Consider the following 20316-nt stretch of genomic DNA (forward strand, 5'->3'; position numbering starts at 1 on the left):
AATATGTTGTGGCCTTGTGGGTCTCTCACCAAATTTCTCATAATAAACACATACAAAAAATAAAAAGGAAGTTGAGAGAATCTAATTTGTGTTTGAGATACTCTTCTTACATTTGTCGCTTTCTCATTAGTTTAAAATTTAATAGCAAGAGACTCATTTGAGTTTCTCTCTAATGCAGATGGCCTAAGGTTTGTTTTTGAAAATTAACCAATAAAATTGCAGGTAACTGGAAAATTCTATGTGATAATGTCTAAGTATGATGTTAAGCATGTGACCCTTGAGAGTCACTTAGGGCACTGTAGAAGATTGACCCAAATGGTTACAAACAACAAGTGAACTATCTTCTCTTATATACGTACGTGTGTAGAGGGGACCATTAATTACGGTAAACACACACACGTATATATATGTATATGTATGTGTATGTTTTGCCCTAAATTCCAAAATTTGATTGAGCATGGGGACTCATGCGACAGCAATGCTGCTTTTTCACATTGCTTTCCATTTCTTGTGATAAACCTTTCGAACCCTTTTTGGTAACCCCAAACAATGAAAAATAAAAGAAATAAGACAACAAAGACCAAAACAAAAAGAACATGTTATAAACTAATAAACGCCTAATGAGACTATATTAAAATAATTTTTTTTTTTTTTGGTAAAAATGTTAAGATATTAAAATAATTTTGTTATAAATATTGTGACTAAAGTTAAAAGAGTAATCGGTGCATGTAAGAAATTATAACATTTGGTTCTCGGGTAACAGGAAAAAGGATCAAAACAATTGTGCATTCGGATTTTAGAAAGCGGTGACTATATAGTAGAGTAGTACTTCGAAAATATGTGAAAACATTTGAAAAAAAAACTAGAAGACTAGTTTCAAAAAGAAAGACTTGTTTCAAAAAAAATATCACTAAAATACAAATTCGCATATTAGTAGTTCAACCGGTTATAAAGATGATTCGTGTTTTAGGCTTTTAGCGCTATATGATTTATAGTTCTAGTTTATCATGCATTATTGTTTCTGATACAAACAAAAATTTATGCCGTTTAAACTTTTGATGACTTAGAAATAAAAGTAGCTTGATCAAAAAAAAAAATAAAAAATAAATAAAAGTAGCAAAGTTTTAAAAACCTACATACAAAAAATACCCGCAGAGGGATAAAGTATCTTCTGAGACAGCAGATATTTTCTAGGTCACGTCCCTTTCATTCCCATTGCATATGAAGACAAGATATATCAACCAAAATCTTCCAAAGCATACAAAACATAAGATATGCCAAGTTACGGTAAAATTCATAATGCACTGTCATCTGAAATGTGAATCATCTAATTAGGTTATATTTACCTACCTTATCGTAATATATGATATAGTTCAATTATGTTCTTTTACATAAAAAAATTCAAAAGAGTTTAGGCTACTTTCAGGACATATTACATGGAAACCAAACAAAATCTACGGTAAATGAAGAAAAAGGTTATTAATGTTAACATGATAGATAAGTCCAAAAAAAATTACTATTGGAAGCTCCCTTATTCCAATTATTAAATTGAGGGTTTATAAATGATTTTACATGATGAGGATTGGGTTTCTAATCTTGGAAAACGCTAATTATGCTAGCTAGTCTGCATTCAAACAGATAATCAAAGTTCAGACAACATACCACTCTGATTTCTTGGGTTACAAAACCTAATCGATATATAATTTTCTTTTAAAGTATATATAGTATAAACTCTATGAGATAATACTCACTAAATCAATACTTATAAATTCATAAACTGAGTTCAAGTTAAATGATTTATAATATACACAACTCGATAAAAGTAATAATTTTTTTAAAAATATGCAAACATATGATCAAGTTTATATCTTAAATTAATAATTATTGTTTAACGTTTCTACAAATACAAATATAAATCCATTTCTAACTTTACTATTATTTTAAAATATTTTGTGTTGTTTAGATTTTATAGCGCATATAAATCCGAAATTATGAATACAAAAAATCTAATAAAAAGAGTGGAAGGCAAATCTATAAAGTTTAGTAAATATATAAGATTATGAAGATAACTATTTTTAATTTCTAAATATGAACCAAAATTTGTTATTATTTAAACTATTAACACTAAAAATAGAGTAAGTCTAATATTATTAATTTATAAAAAATTATTCTATATATTTAAGTAAATATTGAATATTATTTGGTACTATATAGCTGATAGATTGTATGTAGGAAAAAGTATATAGCTCATGGGCTACAAGAAGCTGAACTGAATATCATCACGGGACTACCTACACAACACGCTCAAACGACAACGTATTTTAGTTCATACTTCATTTGAATCAAGATCCATTTGTGTTTATGTTGCTTCCTCAGTAACCACTTCTGGACCAAATCCTGAACTTAAACTCTTTTCATTAAAGAATTAAGCTTTGTGAGACCAGCTTGGTTTCTGTCGCATAAAACTATTCTCATTGATGCTCATGGATCCCATAGTAGATGGATTGATGAAACATATCACCAACGGAATCAATAACAGAACCATTGGAAAGACGACAACACCACCGAAAATAGAACCATATCTGGGAAATAATTAAGAATATTCTACTAAAAGTAAGGAAACAACTATAAAGATGACTCGTCTCAAAACGTAATACAGCTGTAATCTACCACTACGAGGAAAAAAATACAAAGACGAAACATGTGTATTTTAACAGCTAACGAAACCACATAAATTTCAGACCGAGGAGCCATCTGATGATGGCGTTAAAAGAAGAAAACATAGATGAAAAAAAAAAAAAATATATATATATATGAATATTTATTAAATGAAAATTTCTATTTAAATAGTTTTATGATCAGTTGTATTTTGTTATAACAAAAATTGTAAGCATTGATCACAAATTTTTAAATGTGATACTTTTAACAGTTTTAGTAATTTAAAATAATTTTTTTCAAATCTCTTATACATTAATTAAAAATTATTTAAAAAGTTGTAACTTATATTTTGTACTAATTACAAAAGAGACTTGATGATGTGACACTTAATTGAATAATTTGTAGGTCCAAAATCTAAATGATAAGGAATACTATATTAACCCAAAATATTCGAAGCATATTCTTTTTTTAAATAAAAGCTATGGTGTTACATAATATGATTAACATATATATGACAATTAATGATTATGAATAATAAAGATTTGATAACAGTTTTTGTAACCTTTCTCATTTTTATTTAATTTTATATTATTAAAAATAAAAGTAAATAATTACATTAACCATATAATAATAAAAAGTAGATTTTTATATGTTTTTTAAAACGACTTTAAATTACAAAAACTGTTAAAAATCCTTTTAAAAATTTTGTGATCGATGACTTAATTTTTTTTGTTATAACAAGATACAATGATAATAAAATCGTATTAATATGAATTTTTATCTAATAGATATTCATATTAAATAATTTATATACATATACATATCTATTTTAATATTGTTTAAATTAAACTATGTACCATTTAAAAATTCATAAATATATTAATTTTGAAATTTGCATTGAAAGAGTATTGAGATTTTAATATTTTAAATTTTAAAATTTGCATCGAAAAATATCACATCGAAAATTTTAGGATTAATAGTTTAAATTTTTTTGTTACATCAAATATACAAATGTTAATAAAGCCATATGAATAGGAAGTCTTAATAATAAATATTTATATTAAAATATACTACATATTTATGTAAATATCAATGAAATATAATTATATACCATATAAAATAAATTAAATGATTATTTTGATTTATTTACCAGAAATATATTGTAAATAAACAAGAGGTATTATGTTGATTTATGTGATTACTCTAGTCTCCTATATATTAATTGAAAAACAATTCAGCATGTGTAAGATTTTATTAATTAATATTGTTCAAAAATCTAACAAGAAATCGATAAAACAAAGATTTATTTAAAAGCTATTGAAAGCACCTAGCGAGAACATGAATTGCACAACAAATTTGCTTTCCTAACCCTAACCCCACTTTCTATTCGTCATAACACTGATATAGAATATTCGGAGATGTCAATTGACAATCTGAAATGGTAATTCTTTTTAAGTTCAACCCATTGTTTTCTGGGAAATTACCACAAATACCACATTTATAATATCACTTTTCATGTTTACACTAACCACTTTTACCATCACTTTTAATGTAGGGTAAAATACAATTATACCCTTAGGGTTAACTAATCTAGACTTAGGGTTTAGAGTTGAGGGGTGGGGTAGGGTTTTTGGAATGTGAAATTTATGATTCTAATAAATATATAAATACTTAAAAATATATATAAAAAATTTTAAAAAATAGTTTCAAACATAATTTTCATTTTTCAAAAAGAAATTTGAAAAAATAAAATAAAAAATTCGAAAAAAAATTCAAAAAAACAATTTATATAAAAATTTGAATTTGAAAAAGTATATTTCGAAAACATAAAAAAAATTATATTTGTTGATTTTTTTATATTTTTTATATTTTTTTTAATATTTTGTATTTTTTTATTTAAATAATAATTTATTATATATATAAATAACAAGGGCATAAGAGTCTTTTGCCACTTAATGAAGAATATATTTTTGAAAATGTTTCACTAGTGGTGGTAAAAATGAAAAGTGGTAACATGAAAGTGGTAAACATGTAATTTCCCCTTGTTTTCTTTAAATGGGCCTAAAACAACTTTTAATGATTAACTAAATGGACCATGTACATAGTAAAATGTATTTTGATTTAAAAATTATTGTATGCCCAAAATCAATATGAACCACCATCATTTTCGTTTAAAATTTTGTCACAAAAAAAAATTTGGTTGGGCAAAAAATCCGAATAAAAAAAAAACAAACCAAAACCGATCTAAAAAAAATACTGAACTTTAATCAAAATTGGTTAGATATCCGAATGAGTTTAACAAGTATATATTAACTTTAATTTTTGGAAAAAAATAAATAAATAAATTATCTGAACCCAAACCAGGCCTGCAAAGATCCGATCCGAACCAAATCTGCAAGGATCTAAACCGAATCAAATAGTACTCGAATGCCCAGTTTTATATAATCAAATGTAAAAAATGTTTTTGATAACAAAATGTATGTTGTTTATAATATTTAAGTACAATATATTTTAAAATAATTCACTCCACGCAGGGTGCAGATTATCATCTAGTTTTAAATATAACATATACGAAAAAATCTAAATTTTTATTATTTCGTGAATATTATTGTTTAATTTATTTTAATAATATAAAATTCAAAAATGTTTGATTGGGAAGATAAACTTAGTTTATGGTCATTTGATGTTATTTCTTTTTATCTAAGGAAAGAAAGAAAATATATTTTGTGCATTAGTAAATGATTTATGATTAGTTTAATAAAAATATAATATATATTTAGATAGACCAACTTAATTCTCTAATGATTCTAAGAATTATGGTAGTGATGACATGTGTCATAGATAAAATATTATAATGTTTCTGTTTTAATATATAAGATGTTTTAATATATAAGAGATAGATTGATAAATGATTCTCGTTTGCATTGAGAGTAGAAACTGTTTTAGAAAAACATAAATTGGTCAATGATAGTTTTATTAATGAACTTGCCTGCTAAAAAAAGTAATGAAATTATTTTCTCTTATTCTCTATTTTTATCATTGATTTGGAAATGTAATAAATTTCACTAAAAATCATAGTAACTAATTCACTTGTTTTAGAGAAGTCAACACCATAATTCATAGCAACTTCTTGTGTTTCAGAGACTTTAATTAAATCTATTAAAATACTTTCCAAGTAAAATTACATTAAATAACACTAAACTTCTCAAACCATTAGACCAAAAGAAGAAAAACTTCTCAAACCATACACATTCCTAAATCGTTTTATCTCTCTAGCTCGCTAATTCTTCTCTTTTATTGCCGTTTATAATGTCCGCCGTCGCAGATTCCGTTAAGAACGGACCATTAAAGTTACCCGAGAATGAAAATCTCACACCTTCGGGAGTCAGAGCCACCGCATTCCCTAACGAAAACTCTGGCGCTGCGGAGAGATGGCCAGGTTTTCCTGGTGACTGCGTGTTTCGTCTGATCATTCCGGCGCATAAGGTCGGAGCTATTACAGGACGTCAAGGAGAATTCATTAGAAAGTTGTGGCAGGAGACTCGTGCTCGCATCCAAGTCCTCGATGGTCCCGTTACGACTCATAATCGCCTGGTGAGTATCCTCTCTCTATTTACTATGTGCAAACATAACTGGTCTCAACTAGGCATAGCAAAATAAAACATTTGTCTATGGTCCTGAAAATATTAATGTTTAATACGTACTATAAATTAATTAAAAAATATATTTACTGATCATTTAATAATTGTTTCAAATTCCATTTAGGACCTGTTATGTGTGCAAAGAAATCGGAATTGAGATTGTTTTCTTTTTCTGTTTCTATGTTTTCTCTTGGAATTGTAACTTCGATTCCGTAACTGGAGAGAACTAGGGCTTCTTAAGCATATGTAGTAAGATTCCTAGGGTTTTGATCATTGTCTTAACATTCAGTTCTTGGCGGGAAAATTACAAAACTTTTGGTTTCTAAACATCGTACGCAATGTCAAATATATCTCGTTTATTTTATGTGTAGGTGATAATATCTGGAAAGGAAAAACCAGAAGCCAACATGTCCCCTGCAATGGAGGCAGTCGTCAGGGTGTTCAGGCGAATTGCAAGGTTGCCTGATAACGATGATGATGATCAAGACGCTGTAAGTGCGTACTCTTCAGTGCGCTTGTTAGTCCCGGGGACGCAGGCGCTCTCTTTGATTGGAAAGCAAGGTTCTATAATCAAATCAATAGTACAGAACTCTGGTGCATCAGTTCGCATTTTATCACAAGGTAATTATCATCATCATACGCATTTTCATATGGATTTCTTTTGTTGGTATTTGAAGTTGTGTACTTTATACTTCACATGAGGGCTATAAGAAAATGCTACGTTTTTTTTTCGCTAGATGCAACGCCGTGGTATGCTGCAGAAGATGAAAGGATAGTTGCTTTCCATGGGGAAGCTTTGAAGATTGTAAAAGCGTTAGAAGCGGTTGTTGGACACCTGAGGAAATATTTAGTTGACCATTTTGTGATTCCTTTCTTTGAGGAAGAAGTAAGCTTTATTGTCTGAAACTATCCTAGTTCCTTGCTTGTCACGTTTCTTATTTTTTTTGCTATGAATTATCTTTTTTTAATCTTTAGTATCTAGCTAGAGTCTTTCAAGAAGATGGAGCATTAGCTGACAAGAATCCATCTCTCCCTGCTGAACCCTCAAATGTAACCGATTCTGATTCCTGGCTCTTGGCAAGGAGAGAAGCTCTCGTTCTGGAGGGCAAGAATCGAGTGGAGTCACGTGTTCAGCCTTCGGGAGTTTTATTTACACAGGAAGATCCCATTTTTAGTGCTATCGAGGTTCGTACTTGCTATGTTTTGTTTTATACTGAATGGTTTTGATATCATCGCATGCATGCAAGCTTATGTCTCAGAAATAGTAAAAGACGTTTTCTATAATTGGTTTTCCTGCTAGGTATGTCAAACAGTTCGAGCTCCAATCTCCTATTCCGATGATATTATTGGTTCAGGAGGAGCTAATATAAATTACATTCGTTGGAGAAGCGGAGCTATATTAATCGTTGAAGAGAGTCTAAATCCTGGTGAAATGATATTGGTAATCAAAGGCACATTTTCTCAAGTAGAAATTGCTTATCAACTAATTCAAGTAAGAACACACATTCCATTTATTTATACATTTTTTTTTGTGAAATAGTATCGTTAAATTGCTAAGATTACACTTTATTAATTTACATACTTTTTTGTTATTGTTTACGTGTGTGTAGGAGTTAGTCAGCACGCAGAAGGATCCAGTTTCGGTTTCAGGGGGAAATGCCAGAATCGACACTGGCAATGTACCTGTGAACCCTCCTCAGCTGAGCAACCGTCAAGAGACGCTCTCGAGCAGCTACATGGGCACAGAGACGGGGCCAAACGCATCCTCTCAGGTCACGGGTCCTTCCCCCAGCCGTCACTGACCGCGCAAACTTATGGAGCGGTGTATAGACCAGTTTGTGTATTGTTCTCGAGGTCTAATTCATTTCCAGATCAATTTATGTTTATAGAGGGGGCTCATTTATACTAAAGAGGGAAAGACCAAGTGCTAGAAACCAATGTATTGAATGTGTGATATAAATCTAAGTGCCTTTTGTTTTTCCCTTTCAAATCTCGATATGTTTTACTGACAGAGTCAAATAAGAACAGTTTCATGTTTTTTTCTTTTCAGTTTCATCTTTTTTCATTATTATACTGTTCGTTTTGTTTTTGTTGAAAACGTATATTTTACCTAGAGAGATAAGTTTTGTCTGGTCTAAAGAGTCTTTTTGCAAAAATAACCAACGTCTACACAAATTATGTTTATTGCTATCACGCTTCTTGGTAAAAATGTAAGACTCTAGATACAACTCAAGAGTCACGAGTTTGGAGAAAAAAAGGAAAAGAGGTCGTGAAGTAACATTTTAAACAGTTGTAAATTGGCTTGCAGAAAACCAAGCCCAATGTCTCCTAATTACTATTGTGACAGACAACACACGAAGACTGTCCATCGCGTGAGGAACAGTGCACAATCAGCAGAAACAAGGGTACACCAAAAATCAATCCCCATGCAATCAAATTCTGCACTCTTTCAAATATGTTATAATTTATGATAGATTGATCATGAGTGTGTATAAAATAAGTTGTAAATCATTTAGTCAAAAACTATTGACAAAGAAATAAGAAAATTTTCATCTTTTCCAAATTACTTTCTTTTTCCTTGTCAATAACCTCATTCTACTAGGTTTGAATCGGGTTGAAGGTGCAACAAAAATACACCAAACCAATAAACTACCTGCCATGTCTTTCTCCAAACCATTTATTTCTTCATTCTATGTTTTTTTTTTAATATATATTTTATTTCATTAGCGGTGTTTTTATTATATTTTTCATATTTAATATTAAATATGAGCACTCCACTATACTATACCATGTGATCATATGGATATGAATTTTTTTTTTTTTTTTTGGGTAAAATGTTAAATATTATACCAAATTTTAAATTTGTGACAGAAATTACAAAGATTACTAGTATCGGAATACTGAATTAAACTAAACAACAACTAAACGGGAAGGAAACAGCCTAAAACCAAAGGCGAACGAAGCGGAGAAGGCAGCTAAGCAGCAAGACGGGCTTGGACCAAAGAGCCGAGCCTAGTCGAGGTTGAGAACCGGGCACCGCGAGCTACCGGAGAGAAAGGCGCCCTCAAACCTTGAAACAACGGCTCCTAAAGCTTCCGAAAACACTACCCAAACCTGAAACGCCTAAAGAATCCAAACACAAAGCACACCAAAAACACCCGACATATAATACCTCCGACGGCACGAGAGAGAACCTCCTAGCGACGATGCCGTCGTTCGGAAGGACAGCCTGAAGATTGCCGCCTCCAGTCCGCCCCACCGTGACCGTGTACACCCTTTGAACCGAGAACCTGTTTAGAGAAAACGGACCACCGAAAAACTAACCCTCCACAAGCAAACCGCAGAAGAACGAGCAGCTCGATTGACTAACTGCCGCACGGCCGCACCAGCAACACTACAAGAAAACAGCAACATACTGAGGGAAAAAATCGTCGGTATGTCGTCGAAATAACGCTATTCCGACGACATACCGACGAAAAAGTCCTCAGAAATAACTCCTCGGAATTTCATTTTTCCTCGGAAATTCCTCGGAAATTTCCGACGGAATTCCGAGGAAATGAATTTCCGAGGAAATTCCGAGGACCACAAGTTCGTCGGAATTTCCTCGGAATATTCCGAGGAAGATGTCGTCGGAATATCCCGAGGGATACACTTCCTCGGAATATTTTCAAAATTAAAAAAAAAATATAAATTTATTTTTTTAAATTGAAATTTGAAAATATAAAATTAAAATTAAAATAGAAAACATATTTAAAATACAAAAAATAAAATAGTTTTTATAAATAAAAAAAATGTTTTATAAATACAAAATTAGTTATAATAAATATAAATATTTTTATAAATATGAAATCATCTTTTTATAAATACAAAATAGTTTTTATAAATACAAAAAAAATAAAATAGTTTTTATAAATAAAAAAAATGTTTTATAAATACAAAATTAGTTATAATAAATATAAATATTTTTATAAATATGAAATCATCTTTTTATAAATACAAAATAGTTTTTATAAATACAAAAAATAATAAAATAGTGTTTATAAATCAAAAAAATGTTTTATAAATACAAAATTAGTTTTAATAAATATAAATATTTTTATAAATATGAAATCATCTTTTTATAAATACAAAATAGTTTTTATAAATACAAAAAAAATAAAATAGTTTATATAAATAAAAAAAATGTTTTATAAATACAAAATTAGTTATAATAAATATAAATATTTTTATAAATATGAAATCATCTTTTTATAAATACAAAATAGTTTTTATAAATATAAAAAATAATAAAATAGTGTTTATAAATAAAAAAAATGTTTTATAAATACAAAATTAGTTTTAATAAATATAAATATTTTTATAAATATGAAATCATCTTTTTATAAATACAAAATAGTTTTTATAAATACAAAAAATAATAAAATAGTGTTTATAAATAAAAAAAAATGTTTTATAAATACAAAATTAGTTTTAATAAATATAAAATAGTATAAAAATTAAAAAAAATAGTTTAAATAAATCGCAAAAACAGTTAATAATTATAAAAAATAGTTTTAAAAATATTTAAAATGTTGATTAATTGCAAAAAATAGTTTTCATAATATTAAAAATGTTTAATAAATATAGAAATTTATATTTTATATATAAAATACATAAAACGTTTTATAACCACAAAAAATGATTTTAAATATTATATATATGATTTTTAATCTTAAAAAAAGTTTTATAGATTTTAAAAATGTTTAATAAATATATAAATGAATTTAAAATGCAAAAAATAAATTTTATATACAAAAAACGTTTTCAATATATATATATAATTACAAATTCGATTTTTATAACCACAAAATTAATAAAAACTAAAAAAAAAAAATTCAAATCAAGTGAAATACATAATCAAACTCGATTTTACACAAATCTACCATCCACCCTAACAAAATCTATAAATCTCATTCCAAAATCATCAAATCTACTTAAAAACCATACAAATCTAACCTAAAAGAGTGGGATAGGGTTCATACATGAGGATTAGGGTGGAAATCGCGAGGGAGAAGAGAGAAAGCGCCGTAAATCGCAAGGGAGAAGAGAGGAGTCGACGAAATCGCAGGGGAAAGAGAGAGTGCGGCGGAGAGAAATGGGGAAGAAGGTCGGGTTCGACCTAATAAAATGAGGGGTCCGACGGAAATTATCCGTCGGAATTTCCTCGGAAATATTTACTATATCCGTCGGAATTTCCTCGGAAATCATTAATTCAATTTTCGCGAAATATTTGGCGGCTTGGTTTACCCGGTTAAATGAAAATATTCCGAGGAACCAGGTTTCCTCGGAATTTCCTCGGAATTTACCGAAGAAATTCTGAGGAACCAGGGTTTGGGGTTTCAAAACATCGATTATTTTCGCCGTATTTCATTTCTTATACAATTATAATGCATACCATTGAGGATTCTTTGTATAGATGATCATAAACCATGAAATAACAACATTTCAAAAATAATTGTAAGTATTCCCTTTACCGTTTGTTAAAGTGTATAAGTGTTTCTCTTATGTTGTGTGGTTTTCGTTCATGCAATCGTAAAAGTGTTTGATTATACATTCCTTTTCCTCGGAATTTCCTCGGAATTTTTAAAATCCCCCCAACGGCTCTCCAACGGCTCTCTAACGTCTATAATATTTCCTCGGAATTCATCGGTTTTTTCCGAGGAATACTATTTTCCTCGGTATTCCGTCGGAATATTCCGACGAAATGAATTTTCCTCAGAATTCCGTCGGTATATTCCGAGGAAATTCTGAGGAAGCCAAATTTTGGGTTTCCTCGGAATTGCCTCGGACATTCCTCGGTATATTCCGAGGAATTCATTTTCCGTCGGAACGTCGGTCAGAATACCGCTGTTTTCTTGTAGTGCAAGGTCCAAACCCAAAGTAAGAGCTAAGAACCCGACCGCATACCTTATTTGAGAGTGAGAAGCCGAGCAGCACCTCGGACACAGCTAGGAGCACAAACCGGTATAACTGGAGCCACTGCAAAGGTCACAGTGAGAAAGAAGAACAGACCCCCACGCGCCGCGACACGCGCCGCCATGCCTACGCACTGCCACCAAGAAGCCAGGGTCGGAGACCAACACCGACGACCCGCACGCGTTCACTTGAGATCATAAGTAGAAGGAGAAAACCAGGGACTTGAGACGCGCGAGTACTCAAGCCCAACAAACCACTGACCCGCCGGACTCCACCACCGCGCAACCAACGGAGGAGCATACCAAGTACAGATCGGGATTCACAAGACCGCTACAGACCACCACTCAACCGAGGCTCATCCAAGCGGGAAAACCAGATCTGGATAGAGCCTCACCCTAGCCGAGAAACCCGAGTCGAGGAGGTGCCGACGCCGTCCTCAAGCGCAGCGACGCTCCACAACCAGACTTCGGAGGCGGGAAGGCTCCAGATCTATATCAGATGAGAGCTTTGACGGACCTCAGCAGCCGTAGAACGTCGAGGACCGACGGAGAGGGAGAGACAGAGAAGCAAGAAAAACGAGCGGTCCGACGGTCACCTAAGAGGCGCGGCGACCGCCAGAAATGGGAGAGGCGGCGACGGCTGACCTAGAAGAATAGAGAAAGGTTAGAGAACTTTAATGTAGAGAGAGAAACCAATCTCTTTTTCCGTCTTCTCGATATGAATTTGTTGCCTAAGGCTCATTTGTTGCCTAAGGCTCATTTGAATATTCAAATGAGCATTTGTTGCCTAAGGCTCATTTGAATATTCATTGAGATAATCTATCCGTGAGCTGCACTTCTATTTGTGGATTGGTCTGGATATTTCAAAATACCCTAAATTAATCAAAAAATAAAATATAAACCAACTTTGAATCACTGACAACGACATGCACGCGAATAAAATAGAAAAAAAGGTAACGCAAACCGTGTTAATTAAGAAAACAAAGCATATAGATTGCAAATTATATTCGCTGCACATGGTATTTGTAGTTTGTAATTTGTTGTTTTCTGAGAAAAAGCAAAATAAATGGACGAAAACAGCCATCTGGACGTAACGTACATGCTCCTTCTCTCCTATAGCGAATAAGGGGGAAATGTTGATTCTTTCTGTATACTTTTTATAGACGTATGTTTTAGAGTTTTCTTACTTAATAAAAATACATTAAATTTTATTTATCAATACATTATTTTTTATAATTAATTATTTTATATAATTTTAACTAATAACATTTTTTAATAAAAACCATTATAATTTTTAATTTACAATTTATCATTAGTTAATTAATGCATTGAAAATATAAAAAAATTGTTTAACATAGTTTTTTTTTTTTTTTTTGAAAAAATTAACATAGTTCCTTTTTAAAGTGGAAGAAGTATTTATGAACGATACCATTTATCATTGGGGATCAAACCGGATTAAGAAAGTATAATATAGTCCCCATAAAATTACCCAATCTACTTTATCTTCTTGACCTCACCACCTCTAAAGCCTGAGTAAATGTTTTTGCATTATATTTCATTCAAATGATTATGGATGTCTAACTTGATAAAAGTAAACAATATTTCGTATTTATTCTAAATGTTTCTCGTTGTAGTTACTTCAACTTTTAATTAGTATTCTAAGCAAACTCCTGTATATGACTATAGTACTTTATATAGAACTAGGATCGGCCCGCCCTACGGGCGGGATATATTTTTATTTGTGATCTAAGTTATTATTTATATGTATGTTTTGTGGTTTGTGTTTTATGATTGCATCTGCAAAGCTAGTATACTAATGATTTTTTGTCTTTTAAAAAGTTTTGGATGAAAAGAGATCATATGTGATAAGATATATTTTGCTTGTGTACAATAGTTGTTTCTGTTGTCCAAAAAAATTAACTTCAGGATAAAATATATTAGTTTAGTTTTATTTACTTAATTAAATTATTTGATATAATATGTGTGTTGAATTTGATGATAGTATATAAATGTCTTTTATCTGCAATTCAATGAAAACATCAGAGTAGTGAAAAAAAATGAAAGATGAATTCATTTTTTAAAATATGATTTTATTTATGTTTATATAAAAGATATATATATGTAAGAGTTATTTTATTATTATTATATCGAATTAAGTTATATTTTACATATGTCCAATTCAAGACCAAATTGTTTTATTAATTATTGTGTTTATTCATTTGTCGAGTATTAATTTATAGACTTTCTATTATATATATTTTTTTTCATTATTTTGTGTCAATATAATGAATCTCTACATTATCGGTTAAATATTTTTATTGCCAAACATTATCGACTAAAGCAAGAACTTCACTGATTACACAATTTGTTAAGAAAATACATTTTAAACTGAAGCGAACATATAATGGAGTACGAACTCAAACCAAATTGTTTCTTGTTAAGAGCATTTCTAAAAGCAATTTCAAAATTTTAAATATGAGTTTTAGATACTCTAAAAGCAAATTCAAAACTTTAAATGTTGAATTTTTGTATACTGAAACTCAATATTTGAGATTCTAATGTACAGAACTTCATATTTGAGGTTTCTTATTTTTAAGTCCTTGAAAATGTTTGTTTTTCAAATAACATTGTTATCTTTTATTGTTATCACTTTAGTCCTTATAATTTTATTATCTTATACAAATTTTGAACTTTTAGTTCTTATAATGATCTTATCAACTTTCATATAATATCTGATAAATTGGAGTAAAATATTTTGATTAATTATAAATATTTTGCTTGAAATATCATTAATTTATATTTTAATACATATTTATATGTAGACATACATAAAGATTCTATAAAACTTTTATTGATATGTATATTTATTATATTTATTGAAGCATCTAATTGAATTGAAATTATTCACTTGAAGAGAATGTAAATAACTTTCATCCCAGATGTATATATATATCTCAAAAAGAAATTAATATTTTGAATACTTAAACATTTTAAATTTTGATGATCAATAAAATTGACATGGTAATCTTTAAAATCTTGAAGCCAAATTTTATTTTGCATGTGTAAATTTATTTGCTATTCAATATGTAAGTTTATCTATTATATAATGAATCTGTAAAATATATGAAATGTTTAGGTACTAACTACTAACACGCACACCTAAATATATTGGTATTGTGTAGGTACTATGTATTCTATATTTTTGAAGTTTGAATGTTCCATATTTGGCTTTTTTTCTTTCTGATACATACTAAATAATTATCTACTCTGTGATAAGAACCATCGACGAATGGATGCACAAAATTGTCATAAAGCTATTTGGCTCAAACTTTGCATTAATTTTCAACATGCTCAATCAAATATTTTCCATGAACTCCTTGAGAATGTCTCTTAGGTTTGACTTCACCAGGAAGAATGGCTTCACAATACACCAATAAAGAGCATCATCTTGTTGACTTCTTGATTCTCCGGGAGCACAACAAAGCTCAGGAAACAAATCTTGATGTCAGTACTAAGCTCCAAGAGCTCGTCTCTAATAGTCTGAAATCCTTGAGTCTCTTAAGATCTTCTTCATTAACATGTATACTTGGAAAGGATTCGTTATTCTCCACTTCACCATCTTCAGAATGTAACCCTCCTGGTTTTCTGCTTTTGCTGGGAAGCAAAAAGACCTGACACATCAACTCAAAGATCTTGTTGACATCTTTCTTCACACCTTCAACTGAGTTTTGGTCGATCCGTTTCCTACTTTCGCAACACTTCATTAGCCTTTGGAGGAAGAGCAGTCGCAGGAGGAATACTGCTCTTATACTTCCTTAATTGTGCTGGCTGAGACTGAGATCTTGAGCTTGCACTGCCTGGAGTGGAAAGATTCTATGCAGAGTTTCCAGGATTATAGGGGTATGTTTGATTGGTTTTGCTGAATCAAAATCATCTCCTGCCTTTGACTCCTCTGCCTCCAATTCTTGATTTGTTTTCGGCTGTGCCTCTGGCTCCAACTTTGCCACCATATCTGGCAGCTGTGAGGACTACTCGGGAGCCATGCCAGTTTTTCTTCTCAACAGAAGTAATAGGGGAACAATAAAAATGTAAGAAAAAATCATAGCACAATAGATAAGTACCTGATATGTTTAAGAAATACCATGAATTCAAACAAAGCTATATGTTGAACGGATGAAGTTTAAAATAAATTGAAGATTAAAACTCTTGAAGCAGCTCATAAAAACAACGAAAACTATCAATTGCCAATAGAAAGAACACGAATGAGATTTGTTGAGAGAATAACAAACTAACAGTTTTATAGTATGTATTGTGGAAGTACTGAAGCAAAAATTAAAAAAGATCAAGAAAGACATTCTAATCAGCTCCATAAACGTTTAGAGAAAATACTTTTTAGAAAGCAGAGAGAATTTGCAGCTATCTATACTCATCGGTTTACTTATTCTTTTGATTATACAAAACGAACATATGAAAGGAAGTGTCTAATATGCCTCTGCGTAATAACAAAAAAAAAACAACCACTGACCTCTTAACTACCATCCTAAGCATTGTCGTCATCACTAACCTCTGAAAATATAACTGAACGGCCTCATTGTCGTACCAAAAAGTGAAATAAATATGTATACTCAAAGATTCAAAAATTTCTGAGATTATATTTTATACGTCAGAATCTGTTTCAAGATACGATGAGTCTGAAGAAAGAAACAACCTCAGCGTCGAGGAAGAACATGTCCACACCCATCTAGTCGCCACCATGTTTAATGTTTCTTGCCTCCCAGAATCGGAGCAGTCGCACCTCCACCGTGGAAGAACAACGGCCAGCCTTCTACTCAGAGAGAAACACAAATAAAATAGCCATTACACTGAAATTGTCAATCGAGATTTAGGAACGCACTGTGAAGATGATGATCAGTGGTTAAGGCCTCACCTTTTTATAGGTGAGAATCACCGCTTCCAAGATGGATTAGATTGATTGTAGGCAGGAAGAGTTAAAGCATAGTTAATGACGATTCATCAATGCGACTTGTAACTGTTTGAAGGAAACGAATCGAGAAAACGACTTAGAGTTCCGACGAAGCGGCGAGTCACGCCCTGTTTCATAATCACCATTGTTGATACACAGAACCTTGTTTTCCAGAGACGACGAACCCTAGAATCCTGAAGTGAGAAGAATGTCTATGCACAAATGGGCGATGAATAGCACGAAACCACGCAAACAAAGTATAACACAGACTCACATAGTTTCTCCACGATGATTCGTCTCGATCAAATTTCAGAATCTCCATGGTTGGTTCAGGTCGTGACAGATCGAAGAAGACAATGAAATCCTAAAGTGAGAAGAATCTTAGGGCGTCACCGCCGTGGAAGACGATCTCCATCTCCTCAATTCTTTAGAATAGGGTTGTGTATGATTCCATCAACCCGGGCCGCGAAAACACCCGATTCTAGAGCCCAAAATGTAACACACAGAACAGATCGAAAGCCCGCACATTGAAGTGAAGTTAAATGAAACGGTGAGTTTCGAAAACAGGGACAGGTGTCGCCTTGAGGATGAGCGATTTTCTGACGTGGCGGGTGACGTGGCTCAACAGGAGGGAAGCAAACCCTTCTTTATAATAATAGATTCTCTCTTTTTTCTTTATCCCTACAGGCTACAGCAAGATTTGATTCTTCTTTTTTGTTCCTAGATTCTTTTCTAGACAATGATTAATCCGGATTCTTATGGTGGGGGTTTTAGCTTCGGTTAAGAACCCTTTTTTTGGGTGTGCTTCGTGTTTGGATTCTCTGGGCGTTTCAGGTTTGGGTAGTATTTTTGGAAGCTTTAGGAGCCGTTGTTTCAAGGTTTGAGGGCGCCTTTCTCTCCGGTAGCTCGCGGTGCCCGGTTTTCAACCTCGACTAGGCTCGGCCAAGCCCGTCTCGCTGCTTAGCTGCCTTCTCCGCTTTGTTCGCCTTTGGTTTTAGGCTGTTTCCTTCCCGTTTAGTTGTTGTTTAGTTTAATTCAGTATTCTGCTATTAGTAATCTTTGTAATTTTTGTCACAAATTTGAAAATTGGTATAATATTTAACATTTTACCAAAAAAAAAGAACCATTTTTTTTGCTTTTAACTAAGAAAAACTAAATACCGTCTCTTAAATAAGAGATATAAGAGCCGGTTCTTAGCCGAAAAGTGTAAAAAAAAATAAAAAAATAAAAAGTGTCAAATCATAAGTTAAGAACCCTAAATTAAGAGTCTGGATTAATCATGCTCTTAGCAGCTTGTTCATTGTTGGAAAGATTGGGCATGTGCAAGCGTGACAATTAAAGTAGATAATGATGACTAAAGCACTAGTTGATGACATGGGAATACATAAAATGTAGAGGTTAAAGGATGAAGAAACAAAAAAGAAGGTTGTTTTCCATATGAACCAATATATACTACTATTACTTATTCATATATAGAGTACTTGTCATATGTATTTTAAAGTGTTTTAACTTTTAACTTTTAATAAACTTCACCGAAAGCTAAAGAGGAAATATACTTTCCACGTTGAGAAGTATACCATAATTAGTACTAATCTGTAAATATTCATATCCATGATCTAATTGTGTTCAATCAACAACGTTAAAATGTCCAAAGCTTTTGTTGCCGGGATTATAATAGCAATATTGTTCTACTAGCGTAGAAGAGCAACCACCAATCTCATCATGAACCTTTCTAGCAAGGCTGACTTCTACATTTCATTTCATTAAACTTTCTCCATCCCTGAGCTAGTCCTACTCTCATAAAAAGCAACTTGAATCCAACGCTACAATACGACCAGAATTGTCTTTTCCTTTTTTACTGATTGAGAGTTCCACCAATAAATCTCGTAGTGAGATCTTTTTTTTATATAAAGATACAACTTGACGAAACAACACTAAGTAAAGAAACCAGACGGAGCACGCGTTTATCAAAGAGACCGACCGAGCGTATTTATACAAAAAAAAATATTATTCAAACATAAAAAAATTTAAATGTAATTCTACTAAAGTTGTGATTTAGATTAACTTTAAATTGTTGACAAAAAAAGATTAACTTTAAATTTATTGTTTTTAAAAATATTTTATTTTGATAGTGTTTTAGACAAAATACAGATATCTAAATCTCATAAATATGAAATAGTTATGTAGCTATTTTATTTTGTAAAGAAACCGATTTAAAGTGTAAATCACTGTACAAGAACATTTTTTCATCAAAAACTCTGGTACATAAAGCACTGTAAAAGTTTATTTTTTCATCGTTATGCTTAATGTTTGGTTTTATAATTGCAAATGTGTATTATAAGTCTGTCTATTTTTTTTTTATAAAGAACAGTTATTCTAATATTTAAATTTGAAGTGATCTACGTAGATTGAAATACGACAACTAATAAAAAAAATTTCTATAAAAGACTTTACAATCTTAGCTAAAGAATTATAAATTTCATTATGCGTTCTTGAAATATAAAAAATCTTGAAATCTAGAAAACAAAGCAGGAGAGTCTTTACCCCTTTGATTATATTGCAAAACTCCGCCATACATAAAGGTCTTTTATTGTTGCGGTCAAATCTTTGCAATTTGTACCTAAACTCTGACATGCTGAATATATTATCCAAATCAGTAAAAATCATATGTTAAAACAAAAATCATTTTTTTAAAGATATAATGGTTTTAATTTTTTTCAGACCATTTCCAATGGTTTATTCTATTTTTTCTCTAAATTATAGTAATTCTATAATAGAGTTCGATGTTGCTTTAATGGTACTCTATTTTAAAATTAAAAAAATGATTGAAAAACAAACGAGTTACTCTATATATAAAGTAAACCTATTTTTTATTCTATTATATAGTAGAAAATAGAATAATATTAAAATATTTTTAGGGCAATTTTCTCAAATAGTATTTTTATGTTTTGTCACAAAAAAAATCTTTAAAAAAGAAAATGACAAAAAAAAACCCATTTTATTTTGAAATTTTTAATATATATATATATATTTTAATTTGAAACCTTATCTTTAGAATCCCAGTCGGTAGAAATTTTTTGTAAACTCTATTTTGAAATGG

General features: G+C 30.9%; 1 long non-coding RNA gene and 1 pseudogene across 2 annotated transcripts; one reads left to right on the top strand and one right to left on the bottom strand.

The window, feature by feature from the left end:
- Nucleotides 1–4521: 4521 nt before the first annotated feature.
- Nucleotides 4522–8572, top strand: LOC103864873 (annotated as a pseudogene).
- A 6267-nt stretch (nt 8573–14839) lies between these two features.
- LOC117134140 lies at nt 14840–17869 on the bottom strand. Of its 2 annotated transcripts, XR_004458310.1 has the most exons (4): nt 17491–17869; nt 17181–17410; nt 16779–17078; nt 14840–16306 (listed from the first exon to the last, which is right to left on the bottom strand). It is a non-coding gene; the product is annotated as an uncharacterized LOC117134140 (long non-coding RNA). The 2 variants fall into 2 exon arrangements; XR_004458309.1 differs by having other exon boundaries at nt 14840–17078; nt 17491–17859.
- Between the last annotated feature and the right edge of the window lie 2447 nt (nt 17870–20316).

This window comes from Brassica rapa, chromosome A01 (genome assembly GCF_000309985.2).
Source record: "Brassica rapa cultivar Chiifu-401-42 chromosome A01, CAAS_Brap_v3.01, whole genome shotgun sequence".
NCBI lineage: Eukaryota > Viridiplantae > Streptophyta > Magnoliopsida > Brassicales > Brassicaceae > Brassica > Brassica rapa.